The sequence below is a fragment of the Armigeres subalbatus genome, chromosome 2, assembly GCF_024139115.2.
Source record: "Armigeres subalbatus isolate Guangzhou_Male chromosome 2, GZ_Asu_2, whole genome shotgun sequence".
NCBI lineage: Eukaryota > Metazoa > Arthropoda > Insecta > Diptera > Culicidae > Armigeres > Armigeres subalbatus.
The window spans coordinates 107,753,790-107,768,603 of record NC_085140.1 but is presented as its reverse complement, the minus strand read 5'-3'; positions in this window follow the sequence as shown (position 1 = coordinate 107,768,603).

The following is a 14,814-nucleotide window of genomic DNA, read 5'->3' as shown; positions in this document are numbered from 1 at the left end:
GTAGTTTACTGCCATGAATCGCATATCTGTCCAAATATGACATTCACGGCAGTTTAGTCGTTATATATTTTTCGTGAAAATCATCACTCTCTAGTTAACCTTGAAATGCGAGCTCGATGATCAGCTCGGCGTAGGGTCAATGAATACCCACGATGAGCGTGCTTACAGCGGCACACCTAAAGAAATCAGTATGGCAAAAGGCATATATGGTTTGATTTTTTGAAATTCAGTCCCTTTATCAAAAAAAAAGGTAAGCGTAGTAGCGGATATCGGTACATAAGCATTAGACTGGAACCCAGCTGGGCATCGCAGCAGAGACTCATGGCGGCACAGCCTCCATACAAGTTAAAGCAGCAATTAACGACGCAGCGGAGAGCAGCGTCGGGTATGTGGGACGAAGTCGACGGAACGATTGGTTCGGTGTAGAGTGCAGGCAGACAGACTCTGCAGGAGAATGCAGATGCAGAGCGGCCGGTCGCGCTGCAGCATGGGAACCGACAGAACGTGGAACGTGTCAGAAACGGAAACGGAGAAAGCAGACCTGCCTTTTTCAGGAGAAGAAACGCCGCCTGGAAATAGCGAAGTGCGAGGAAATGGACCAGCTGTGCCGTTCTCAAGAAACACGCAAATTCTATCAGTAGCTCAACGCGTCCCGCAAAAGCTACGAGGAACACTTACATAAATGGCACTGAGAGTACAGGCAGTAAGAGTCAAGGCAGCGGAGGAGATGATTACGTCAATGAATTATTGGCAGTGGCTGATTTTCTACCCACCGCTGCCACATCCAGGCGCTATACTATATGCACAAAATAGCCGGAAAGAGTTAACCGCCAGAAATTTGTATGGCGAAAGACATCTAACGTGGGTTTTTTCATGAAAAAAAAACTTTTCATGAAAAATAATTTGGTACCGGTTATGAAGGATGGTATCCGCTACTACTCCTACCAAATATTTTTTGGATGAAGGTGCTTAATTTTGAGAAATCGAACCTTAGATGCCTTTCGCCATACTGATTTCAGAAAGTTACCTCCTAGTGTGCCGCTGTAAGCACGCTCAAAGCAGGCGATTCATTCAGCGGTCGATGGCAGCCAACCAGCTCTCACCTTGAGCAAAGTTAAGGATGCCATCCAACAGCTAAACTGCCGCTAACCGCAAGTCGAGCACATATGTATATGGAGGCCCATATACAGATGTGCTCGACTTGCGGTTAGCGGCAGTAAAGACTGTCTACTATTTATTATTATTATTTATTCAGACTAAGGCCAAAGTGGCACGGCACGGCAAATGCTGGGTAAAGCGTACCATTGGTACTTCGCGTACCTGAAGGAATAAAATAGACTCCATCTCGCGGTCCTTAGCCTCTTACCCAGCAACTCCTATCCCTTCCCTACCTCCCCGCGGTGCTGACCGGGATACGAGCAACCTTATGGAAGATCGGGTAACCAACCCCGGTGGGAACTATGGTCGTATGGAAGGGGTTTGCTCCTCTGCGGAGGTGCAAATCTTATTGAGCGTCTGTTCTCCATGTCAGGATCGGCTCACAACAGCGTCTGTTCTCCATGGCGGCTGATCATCGTCCGAGTGCCAGCGAGGGACTCTAAGTGAAACTGTGCACCATGGTCCACCGGAAATAAGGAGGAATGGTCCTCCGGAAATTTAGGGGGTTTGGTGTCAGGCCCTGTAAGCCAGCCAAAAAAAACTCACGCAACGAACAATCAACAAGAGAGTACGGACCGGAACCATCGGCGAAGACCACTGCGACGAAAAGGGACTAGCGATTGGAAACTCGGTTCGTGGAACTGCAAATCTCTCAACTTCATCGGGAGCACACGCATACTCGCCGATGTGCTCAAGGACCGTGGATTCGGCATCGTAGCGCTGCAGGAGGTTTGTTGGAAGGGATCAATGGTGCGAACGTTTGGAGGTAATCATACCATCTACCAGAGCCGCGGCAACACACACGAGCTGGGAACAGCTTTCATAGTGATGGGCGATATGCAAAGGCGCGGTGGCCGATCAACGAAAGAATGTACAGGTTGAGGATCAAAGGCCGGTTCTTCAACTTCAGCATAATCAACGTCCATAGCCCACACTCCGGAAGCACTGATGATGATAAGGACGCATTCCACGCGCAGCTGGAACGTGAGTACGATAGCTGCCCAAGCCACGAAGTCAAAATCATCATAGGAGATTTGAACGCTCAGGTTGGCCAAGAGGAGGAGTTTAGACCGACTATTGAAAAGTTCAGCGCTCACCGGCTGACGAACGAAAACGGCCTACGACTAATTGATTTCGCCGCCTCCAAGAATATGGCCATTCGCAGCACCTACTTCCAACACAGCCTCCCGTATAGGTACCCCTGGAGATCACCACTGCAGACAGAATCACAAATCGACCACGTTCTGATTGATGGACGGCACTTCTCCGACATTATCGACGTCAGGACATATCGTGGCGCTAACATCGACTCTGACCACTATCTGGTGATGGTTAAACTGCGCCCAAAACTATGCGTCGTCAACAATGTTCGGTACCGACGACCTCCGCGATACGACCTAGAGCGACTGAAGCAACCTGATGTCGCCACTGCATACGCGCAGCATCTCGAGGCAGCGTTGCCGGAAGAGGGTGAGCTCGAAGGGGCCCCTCTTGAGGACTGCTGGAATACAGTCAAAGCAGCCATTAACGACGCAGCGGAGAACAACGTCGGGTATGTGGGACGAAGTCGACGGAACGATTGGTTCGACGAAGAGTGCAGACAGATTCTGGAGGAGAAGGACGCAGCGCGGGCGGTCGCACTGCAGCAAGGTACCCGGCAGAACGTGGAACGTTATAGACGGAAGCGGAGACAGCAGACCCGCCTTTTCAGGAGAAGAAACGCCGCCTGGAAGAAGCGGAGTGCGAGGAGATGGAACAGCTGTGCCGTTCTCAAGAAACACGCAAGTTCTACCAGAAGCTCAACGCATCCCGCAAAGGCTTCGTGCCGCGAGCCGAAATGTGCCGGGATAAGGATGGGAGCATCTTGACGGACGAACGTGTGGTGATCGAAAGGTGGAAGCAGCACTACGAGGAACATCTGAATGGCGCTGAGAGTACAGGCAGTGAAAGTCAAGGCAGCGGAGAAGATGACTACGTCAGTTCAGCGGACGATGGAAGCCAACCAGCCCCACCTTGAGGGAAGTTAAGGATGCCATTCAACAGCTAAAGACCAATAAAGCAGCTGGTAAGGATGGTATCGGAGCTGAGCTCATCAAGATGGGCCCGGAAAAGCTGGCCACTTGCCTGCACAAACTGATAGTCAGAATCTGGGAAACCGAACAGCTACCGGAGGAGTGGAAGGAAGGGGTTATATGCCCCATCTACAAGAAAGGCGACAAACTGGAGTGTGAGAACTTTCGAGCGATCACCATCCTTAATGCCGCCTACAAAGTGATATACCAGATCATCTTCCGTCGTCTGTCACCATTAGTGAACGAGTTCGTGGGAAGTTATCAAGCCGGCTTCGTTGATGCCCGCTCGACAACGAACCAGATCTTTACTGTACGGCAAATCCTTCAATGCCGTGAATACCAGGTCCCAACGCACCATCTGTTCGTTGATTTCAAGGCGGCATACGACAGTATAGACCGCGTAGAGCTATGGAAAATTATGGACGAGAACAGCTTCCCTGGGAAGCTTACCAGACTGATCAAAGCAACGGTGGATGGTGTGCAAAACTGTGTGAAGATTTCGGGCGAACACTCCAGTTCGTTCGAATCGCGCCGGGGACTAAGACAAGGTGATGGACTTTCGTGCCTGTTGTTCAACATTGCGCTAGAAGGTGTCATGCGGAGAGCCGGGTGTAACAGCCGGGGTACGATTTTCAACAGATCCAGTCAATTTATTTGCTTCGCGGATGACATGGACATTGTCGGCCAAACATTTGCAAAGGTGACAGAACTGTACACCCGCCTGAAACGTGAAGCAACAAAAGTTGGACTGGTGGTGAATGCGTCAAAGACAAAGTACATGCTTGTGGGCGGAACCGAGCGCGACAGGGCCCGCCTGGGAAGCAGTGTTACGATAGACGAGGATACCTTCGAGGTGGTCGAGGAATTCGTCTACCTTTGATCCTTGCTAATGGCTGATAATAATGTTAGTCGTGAAATACGAAGGCGCATCATCTGTGGAAGTCGGGCCTACTACGGGCTCCAGAAGAAACTGCGGTCGAAAAAGATTCGCCACCGCACCAAATGTGTTATGTACAAGACGCTTATAAGACCGGTTGTCCTCTACGGACATGAAACATGGACAATGCTCGAGGAGGACTTGCAAGCACTCGGAGTTTTCGAGAGACGGGTGCTTAGGACCATCTTTGGCGGTGTGCAAGAAGACGGTGTGTGGCGGCGAAAAATGAACCACGAGCTCGTCCAGCTCTACGGCGAACCCAGTATCCAGAAGGTAGCTAAAGCCGGAAGGGTACGATGGGCAGGGCATGTTACAAAAATACCGGACAGCAACCCTGCAAAGATGGTTTTCGATTCCGATCCGGCAGGTACGAGACTGCGTGGAGCGCAGCGACCGAGGTGGATAGCCCAGGTGAAAAACGACTTGGCGAGCGTGGGGCGCAGGATGGAGAGATGTTGCATCGAACCGTGTATTGTGGAGTCAAATTGTTGATTCAGTGTTATCTGTTTAGATGTAAACAAAATAAATGAAATGAAGGCCAAAGTGGCCTGTGCGGTATATAAAAGTCTTCTCAATTCGGCTCTGTCCACGGAGGGTCCGCAAGTCATCTTCCACCTGATCGATCCACCTTGCCCGCTGTGCACCTCGCCTTCTCGTTGTCGATAACCATTTTCGACGAATTACTGTTCGACATTCTGGCTACGTGCCCAACCCACCGCAGTCGTCCGACTTTCGCGGTGTGAACGATGGATGGTTCTCCCAGCAGCTCATGCAACTCGTGGGTCATTCGCCTTCTCCACGTACCGTCCGCCATCTGCACCCCACCATAGATGGTACACAGCACTTTCCTTTCGAAAACTCCAAGTGCGCGTTGGTCCTCCACGAGCAGCGACCAGGTCTCGTGACCGTAGAGGACTACCGGTCTAATGAGCGTTTAGTAGATTGTCAGTTTGGTACGGCGGCGAACTCTATTCGATCGGAGCGTCTTGCGGAGTCCAAAGTACGTACGATTTCAGGCCACTATGCTGCCGTTATACGCATAATTGTCCCATGTATATAGGGAATCCAAGCAAACATGGGACAAATATGCGTATGACGGCAGTATGCGTCTCCGAATTTCTCTGCTGGTATCATTTTCGGCAGTCACCAGTGGTACACAATTTCGTCACCACCGATGCAAACTCGAGGTGAGTGGCTCACATTGTCTTCTCTTGAGCCTCTTCCTATCATGTATACTTCGTCTTCGACGTGTTGATGACTAGTCCGATCCGCTTAGCATCCCTCTTCAGTCTGATGTAGGCTTCCTCCATCTTCTCACAGTTCTTCTTCTTCTTCTTATTGGCATTACATCCCCACACTGGGACAGAGTTACGTGCCATAATTTCTATGCCGTCGGAGAAGCCAAAAAGCTGGACGGACTTATTGAAAATTGTACCACTCGTGTTAATCCCTGCTCTTCGTATTACCCCTTCCAAAGCGATGTTGTATAGCAGACATGAAAGACCATCACCTTGCCGTAACCCTCTGCGGGTTTCGAAGGGACTCGAGAATGCTCCTGAAACTCGAACTACGCACATCACCCGATCCATCGTCGCTTTAATCAACTGTGTTAGTTTATCCGGAAATCCGTGTTCGTGCATTAGCTGATTGTATCATATCTTCTTCTTATTGACATTATATCCCCACACTGGGACAGAGCCGCCTCACAACTTAGTGTTCATTGAGTACTTCCACAGTTATTAACTGCGAGGTTGCTAACCATTTTCGCATTCGTATATCATGAGGCTAATACGATGATACATTTATGCCCAGGGAAGTCGAGACAATTTCCAATCCAAAAATTGCCTAGACTGGCACTGGGAATCGAACCCAGCCACCCTCAGCATGGTCTTGCCTTGTAGCCGCGCGTCTTACCGCACGGCTAAGGAGGGCCCCGATTGTATCATATATGTGATTGTGTATGATTGTATCATATATGCGGCTTTGAAATCGATGAATAGATGATGTGTGGGAATTAGGGTGGCTCAAATTAGTATGGGAAAAACTTTTTGTAATTTTTTTGATAGGCCGCCCTCTTATTTGGTTCTATTTGATGCCCTGATGCTCTGGACAAAATTTCAGCCAAATCGATCAACGTTTGGGCGGTGCTAAACTCGTAGGAAGTTTATATGCAAAAATGTATGCCGAAACATCCAAAAACAGTGAATTGCAGATGGACGGCACAACTTACGATGAAGAACTATGATACTCATTCAGATCTTGAAGAATTTAATACAGAATGTTATGCAGAAAACCGCGAGAAGATTAGAGTTTGCCCGGCTAAGTTATTAGCATTTCTTTGAAGTGGGGTTTGAGCAAATTTCGTTTCTTTTACCTTTGAAAAGAAATAAATTCACCCATACCACACTCCAGTAAAATGCTAATATTTTTGCCTAATAAACTCCAATCTTCTCGCGGTTTTCTGCATAACATTCTGTATTTAATTCTACAAGAACTGAATGAGTATCATGGTTCTTGATCGTGAATTGTGCCGTCCAACTGCAAATCACTATTTTTGGATGTTTCTGCATACATTTTTGCATATAAACTTCCAACGAGTTTAGCACCGCCCAAACGTTGACCGATTTGGCTGAAATTTTGTCCAGAGCATCAGGGCATCAAATAGAACCGAATAAGAGGGCGGCCCATCAAAAAATTTGAAAAAGTGTTTTTTGAGCCACCTTAGTGGGCATGGGCACGTTGTATTCGCGGCATTTCTGCAGTACTTGGCGAATGGCGAACACTTGGTCCGTGGTGGAGCATTCGCCCATAAAACCCGCCTGGTAAAATTATTACTTCACGCTCGTTCGTAAGATGGTTCCCGTTTATGTCCTTACACATATCGGGATGTGGCACGTGGCCCACACGTGAACGGTTTGATTTCTCATAGAACTTTCGTGCGTTATTAGCGCGATACAGTTGCTCCGGCTCTTCACGGTTTCGATCTTTCTGCTAGCGCTTTTTCCTCCGGAAAATCGAGTTTTGTCGGTTCTGCGCCCGTTTATATCGTGCCCCGTTCGCCCTCGTGCGGTGTTGCAGCAATCTCGCCCATGCTGCATTCTTCTCTTCCACTAACTGCTCACATTCGCCGTCATACCAGTCGTTTCTTTGATCCGGAAGCACAGTGTATAGAGCACCGCTTGCAGTGCTTCCAATGGCGGATCGAATATCTCTCCAGCCATCTTCAAGAGACGCTTCGCCTAGCTGGTCTTCCGTTGGGAGTGCCACTTGTAGCCGCCCAATGTTAAGCCGCGGCGTCCGACTTCGACGCGTGTTGTACACCGTCGAGAGTTTTGAGCACAGGCATACTGCAACAAGGCTAACACGATTATACTTTTATGCCCAGGGAAGACGAGACAATTTCCAATTCGAAAATTGTCTAGATCGGCACCGGGAATCGAACCCAGCCACCTTCAGCATGGTCTTGCTTTGTAGCCGCGCGTCTTACCGCACGACTAAGGAGGGCCCCCAAGGTACTTCATAAGGACGTTATTTCCGTCGAGTATACTGCCAGGCTTGTCATCCAATCCGGGGAATTAAATGACGTTCCAACCGTTCCAACTGCTCGCCGACAGGGGAATAGCGCATCGGATATTGGAATATAATGAACGGGAACTAGTTCTGCTCCTGAGGCATTCCACGGGGGCATGTCAGTCGATCCTGAGCGACCATTTCGAAAATATTTGAAACTCTGCACAGTTTTTCAATTTCATCTAAATCGTCATTTTTCGATATCAAATCTTCATATTGAGTCACGACTAACTTTTCAAAAGGGTGTATGTGAAAATGGTTCAAAAATATTTAAAAAGCTGCACAGCAAAAACGGAATGTTCGATTGTTATGATTTTTTCAGCAAAGTTAGACAACTAAATGGTGATTCTTAAGAAAATGTGCACAGTAAAAAAAAATTTTTTTGCCTTTAGAAATATCATTTTTGTCACAAAAACTCAAATATCTCAAAACCCTATCTTTTTTCGAACGTAATTTTTTTAGGGAAAACGGTCCATTATATTAGCTATCTACCATAAAAATTTGGTGATGGTAAACTAATAAACAAAAAAGTTATGACATTTCAAACATTTCACAATTTTCACATATAGTAAAAAAAAAAAAATTTCCGTTTATTTTTTTTTCAAGAATCGCAGTTTGATGCTGATTTTATTGTTAAGGGCCTTGCGTGAGTTAAACAAGTTGTTTGTATGATATTCCATATTTATGTATTCATCGATATTATGTATATTATATGTATAAATATTATATGTATAAATAAATAAAAATGAATTAATATTATCCTAAGTATTAAATTAAATGTGGCAGTTACACAATGTTGTTATAGAAACTGTCACTGGTTTCGAACAAGACTAGCGTATCTTAAGATATGAAAGTTGTTGGATACAATTGTTTAAAAAATTTACTATGGGTCTGTCTCATTTGGAGAATTAAACTTAAAAGTGACAGTTCGAAAATTAAAAAATCACCCCGTTATAAGAATGGCTGGTGCTACCCAGCAATTCCAATAGGACATCGATGGAAAATGATTCGATATCTGTCAAAAGTAATCTTGCTCTGCGAGCAGGGTTATTTGGTAATTATTGAAATGTCACTTTTAAGTTTAATTTCAGTTTAATTATCCAATTGAGACAGACCCTATGAAAACCAAAGTTTAATCCTCAGAGGTAATGATGCCTTTCTTGGATCCGAATTGCCTACATTTAGGTTTTGAAGCATTTGATGAAATATTTCAATAGAAGAAGCCCTAGGGAAGCATTCTCTTTTCCGTTTGCAACATTTATTATTCAGAAACATTCCATCATAGGCATCCATCATAGGCATATCTTGTTTTTCGTGCATCACTAGAAATCATAAAATGTCAATCATGTACCAAAACCCAATTAATTTGGTTGTGGTGCGGGCGAGTAGTAAACGTTGCGGACGGGAAAAGATAGTGTGTTATTACATTCTAACTCCTACTGTCTGGCAGTGTCATCAGTGTTGGTAAAATCTCAAAATCTCAAATCTCATCGGCGATTCAAAGCATGCGTGAGTTAAATCCCATCACAATTATGGCCGAGAGATTTTCTCATGATTTGAATCGCAATTTGCATCATTGCATGATATTTACGTGTTCTTCATTGAATTAACTATTTTTCTTTAAAAACAATACCTAATAATTATATATAAACAAAACATACGTCTCGATTGCGTTTTGACGATTTTTAGAACGAAACCATTTTTCGGTGAGTGAGCGAAGCGATGCGATTATGGCCAAGAAACTCAAGCGCGATGCTTCCCCTACAGAATCGCAGGCGATTTATCTCGTGCATGAAACCTCGATGATTCAGATTCGAATATGATTCTACCAACACTGAGTTCTCTGATTAATTGTCGGGTTATGCAGAAATTTCTGGTTCATTTGTATGGGAGCCCCCCTTTTCAGAAGGGGGAGGCGTTGCAAACCACCACAGAAACATATCTTCTCTTCCAAAACCTCCACATGCCAGATTTGGTTCCATTTGCTTGATTATTTTCGAGTTATGATGAAATTGGTGTTTCATTTGTATAGGAGCCAGGTTTCAAAGAGGAGAGGGGTCTCTAACCATCTTAAGAACCTTCCACGGCCCCAAAAACCTCTGCATTCAAATTTTCATGCCGCTCGATTCAGTAGAAGAAGAAGAAGATTACCTCCTCCCCCTTGACTTTGCGGAGACCATAATTTTTATGTGTAACGGCTTTATTAGTTTTCAGTTTGCAAAATGCATTTTCCAAAGTCGTTTTTTAATATAAATTGATTGCATTACTAGCAAGGGCATTGGCATTGATAACAATTGATCGTCTCATGCCTGCACAAACATGCCCCTATCTGCATCACTTTTTATACACCATGCACTACATTTCTTTCGACCGCGGTCACTGGTCCGGCTCCATTGTTCTACATTTTGTGCGAAACACCGCACAAAAAGGAGGGTCCAAAAGCCAACCGCACTGAATGGCGACGGCCGAAACGAGACTCTTGCGGACAAGAAAAGAGGGTGCTGCCAAAATGCTCCGATACCCTATTTTAACATTCATAACCCAAAGTTTCTGTATAATTGACAAATTGGTAGAGAATTTCCGAATCGATTGATATATAAATCTCAAAAATCCATCGGAAGATAAAGGCGCTATTAAAGTTCAAAATCTTACATGATTTCGTGACGGTCTCGAATTTGGAAATTTTCATTTGTCACCCTGTATCCGAGTCTTCCTCTTAGACGTAGTTTACGTCAAAAGCGCCAGCAGGAAGATCGAGACCGTGAAGAGACGGAGGAACTGTACCGCGCTAATAACACACGAAAGTTCTATGAGAAGTTGAACCGTTCACGTAAGGGCCACGTGCCACAGCCCGATATGTGTAAGGACATAAACGGGAACCTTCTTACAAACGAGCGTGAGGTGATCCAAAGGTGGCGGCAGCACTACGAAGAGCACCTGAATGGCGATATGGCAGACAACGGTGGCGGTATGGTAATGAACCTAGGAGCACGCGCGCAGGACATGCGACTTCCGGCTCCGAATCTCCAGGAAATCCAGGAGGAGATCGGCCTGCTGAAAAACAACAAAGCCCCTGGAGTTGACCAACTACCAGGAGAGCTGTTTAAACACGGTGGTGAAGCACTGGCTAGAGCGCTGCACTGGGTGATTACCAAGGTTTGGGAGGATGAGGGTCTGCCGCAGGAGTGGATGGAAGGTGTCGTGTGTCCCATCTACAAAAGGGCGATAAGCTGGATTGTAGCAACTACCGCGCAATCACATTGCTGAACGCCGCCTACAAGGTACTCTCCCAAATTTTATGCCGCCGACTAACACTAATTGCAAGAGAGTTCGTGGGGCAGTACCAGGCGGGATTTATGGGTGAGCGCTCTACCACAGACCAGGTGTTCGCCATACGTCAGGTATTGCAGAAATGCCGCGAATACAACGTGACCCCACATCATCTATTTATCAACTTCAAAGCCGCATACGATACAATCGATCGGGACCAGCTATGGCAGCTACCCAGTCAACACAAAATCGTATAAGATGACAAAGTGGAGGCGATATACGCACGTATTGTATGGGGAAGTACGTATATGGCCTCCACTTTTGCATCTTATGTGACATTATATACGATCTTGTGTTGACTGGGTAATGCACGAAAACGGATTTCCGGATAAACTGATACGGTTGATCAAGGGGACGATGGATCGGGTGATGTGCGTAGTTCGAGTTTCAGGGGCATTCTCGAGTCCCTTTGAAACGCGTAGAGGGTTACGGCAAGGTGATGGTCTTTCGTTTCTGCTATTCAACATCGCTTTGGAGGGAGTAATACGAAGGGCAGGGATTGACACGAGTGGTACGATTTTCACGAAGTCCGTCCAGTTATCGCCGACGACATTGATATCATGGCACGTAACTTTGAGAGGATGGAGGAAGCCTACATCAGACTGAAAAGCGAAGCTAAACGGATTGGATTAGTCATCAACACGTCGAAGACGAAGTACATGATAGGAAGAGGCTCAAGAGAGGTCAATGTAAGCCACCCACCACGAGTTTCTATCGGTGGTGACGAAATCGAGGTGGTTGAATAATTCGTGTACTTGGGCTCACTGGTGACCGCCGATAACGATACCAGCAGAGAAATTCGAAGGCGCATAGTGGCTGGAAATCGTACGTACTTTGGACTTCGTAAGACGCTCCGATCGAATAGAGTTCGCCGCCGTACCAAACTGACTATCTACAAAACGCTTATAAGACCGGTAGTTCTCTACGGACACGAGACCTGGACGATGCTCGTGGAGGACCAACGCGCACTGGGAGTTTTTTAAAGGAAAGTGTTGCGTACCATCTATGGTGGGGTGCAGATGGCGGACGGTACGTGGAGGAGGCGAATGAACCACGAGTTGCATCAGCTGTTGGGAGAACCTGTTACGGTTCATTTTATCTTACATGTTAGTGACAATTGTTTGAGTGGATTTGTGAATGTTCCATTCCTGAATGTGGTGTGTTTGGGCCTGAAGATAGGCAATTAAAATTATAAATAGAGGAAGTCCCAGACACAGACTTTATATTGCTGATGCCACATGGCACAACATTATTCTAGGTGCCCAAATAGGATCTGAATTCTAGACCAAATAGAGGTATGCATACAACGGCTTGGCTGCTGTAGACAAAATACAAAACGCAATCAAATACATTTGCGGGATTTGACTGATGGACAAAAACCTTTAATGAAACCTCGTCATATCTCGCAATGGGCAACACATTGGACGTTTCTCTCAGGGCACAGAGAGAACGTCAGTTATTTTAATTTGTTGAATGTGCTGTAAACTGTTTATAATTGTATGTTTGTAAAATTTTTATTGTAAAATGGTTCCCCGACGAAAATTTGTAACTCAGGTGTTGAGGACAAGATTCTTCACTTACCTAGTTGTAAGTTAAGTAATTTTAAGTTCTGTCACCAAGTTTGGTGTTCTCTTCCTGTTTTCTGGCATCAATGTGTGATGCGTCAGGAATTAGTTTTCGTTTACCGTTTTCGTTATCTTTATCGTTACCGTTACCGTTAGCAATGCTCGAAGTTCCATCGTTGTATGGAGTATTTGTTTGAGATTGCGTAATTTAAGTCAGATTAGGAAGTAATCGTCCTCCTCAACACCTTTCCTCCAATCAAATTGACGAAATTTTTGTGGATGCTTCTAGACCATCCACAAAAATTTCGTTCCCGTTGGTTGAAGGTTGTGTTACGGTTTATTTTATCTTGCATGTTAGTGACAAATGTTTGAGTGGATTTGTGTATGTCCAACTCTTGAATGTTCTGTGTTTGGGCCTGAAGATAGGCAATTAAAATTATAAATAGAGGAATTCCCAGACACAGACTTGATATTGCTGGTGCCACATGGCACAAATTAATTGAGGTGCCCAAATAGGATCTGAATCCTACACCAAATAGAGCTATGAATACAACTACTTGGCTGTTGTAGACAAAATGCAAAACGCAATGAAAACACATTTGCGGGATTTGACTGATGGACCAAAATCTTATAAGGAAACCTCGTCATATCTCGCAATGGGTAACAAATTGGACGTTTCTCTCGGGGCACAGAGAGACCGTCAGTTATTTTAATTTGTTAAATGTGTTAATTGTTTATTTTATATGTTAGTAAAAATGATTTTATTGTAATAAACCATCCATCGTTCACACCGCGAAAATCGGAAGACTGCGGTGGGCCGGGCACGTAGCCAGAATGTCGGACAGTAATCCGGTGAAAATGGTTCTCGACAACGATCCGACGGGAACAAGAAGGCGAGGTGCACAGCGGGCAAGGTTGAGGAAGATTTGCGGACCCTCCGCAGACTGCGTGGTTGGCGAAGTGCAGACCGAGCTGAATGGAGAAGACTTTTATGTGCAGCACAGGCCACTCCGGCCTTAGTCTGATAATAAATAAATAAATAAGTTAGAGTTTGCATTGGTCTATGATCTGAAATTATTTAAATTGAACCGGCCACTTTTTGTTATAATGATTCCATAATTGTTTCCACTGCGTCGGTAACAGGCTAATAATAATGATAGTCGTAAAATACAAAGGCGCAACATCTGTGGAAGTTGGGCCTACTACGGGCTCCAGAAGAAACTGCGGTCAAAAAGGATTCACACCAGCACCAGTTCTGTCATGTACAAAACGGTCATAAGGCCGGTTGTCCTCGACTGACATGATATTTGGACCATGCTCAAGGAGGACTTGCAAGCATTTGGAGTATTTAAGAGACGGGTGCTTAGAACCATCTTTGTCGGTGTCCAAAAGGACGGTGTGTGACGACGAAGGATGAACCACGGGCTCCCCAACTCTATGGCGAACCAGCATCCAGAAGGTAGCTTAAACTGGAAGGGCCCGATGGGTAGAGCATGTTGCAAGAATCCCGGTGAATGAACGACTTGGTGAGCGCGGGGCGCATTCGAGGATGGAGAGATGCGGCCTCGAACCTTGTAGTGTGGCGTCAAATTGTTGATTCATTGTTTTTTTATTGTTGAACATTGAATGATCGATGGCAAAACATTATCAAAAGTGATAGGTTAGAAACGCAACTAAAATTTAAATTAAAATGTAAATGTTTATTCCTTTCCTACGCGCGCATTCAAGTCATTGTAAATGATCCAGCTGTGCGACTGCTTAGAACCCTAGAACGCTTCCTTTTTTCGTCAAATCTCTTTTTTAACACTGAAATGGGAAATATGGTTACTAATCGGCCTCCAAGCAAATCTCCGCATCAAACGGTATGTATTTTCGAAGTGATTATCAATAATCTAACGTATCAGTCATTATATGGTTTAAAAAATTTCATTTGTTGTAGGTAGTTGAAGAAATGGTTTTTAATCCTCAACATGCAACATCCATGCGTTGGTTGGCTGCCAATAAATCGTCCCCGTTGGCCTTGCCAATCAATAGACTAGGGAACCGATAGGTTCCAGAAAGCTGTTAACCATCCCTCCTATACAGCGACAAAAGAACCAGCGCCAGGAATGGGACCCGTGACGGAGAAACCTGGCGTTTCCTGACTCCAATATAGTGTGATAAGGAAATAAAAAACTCGTGC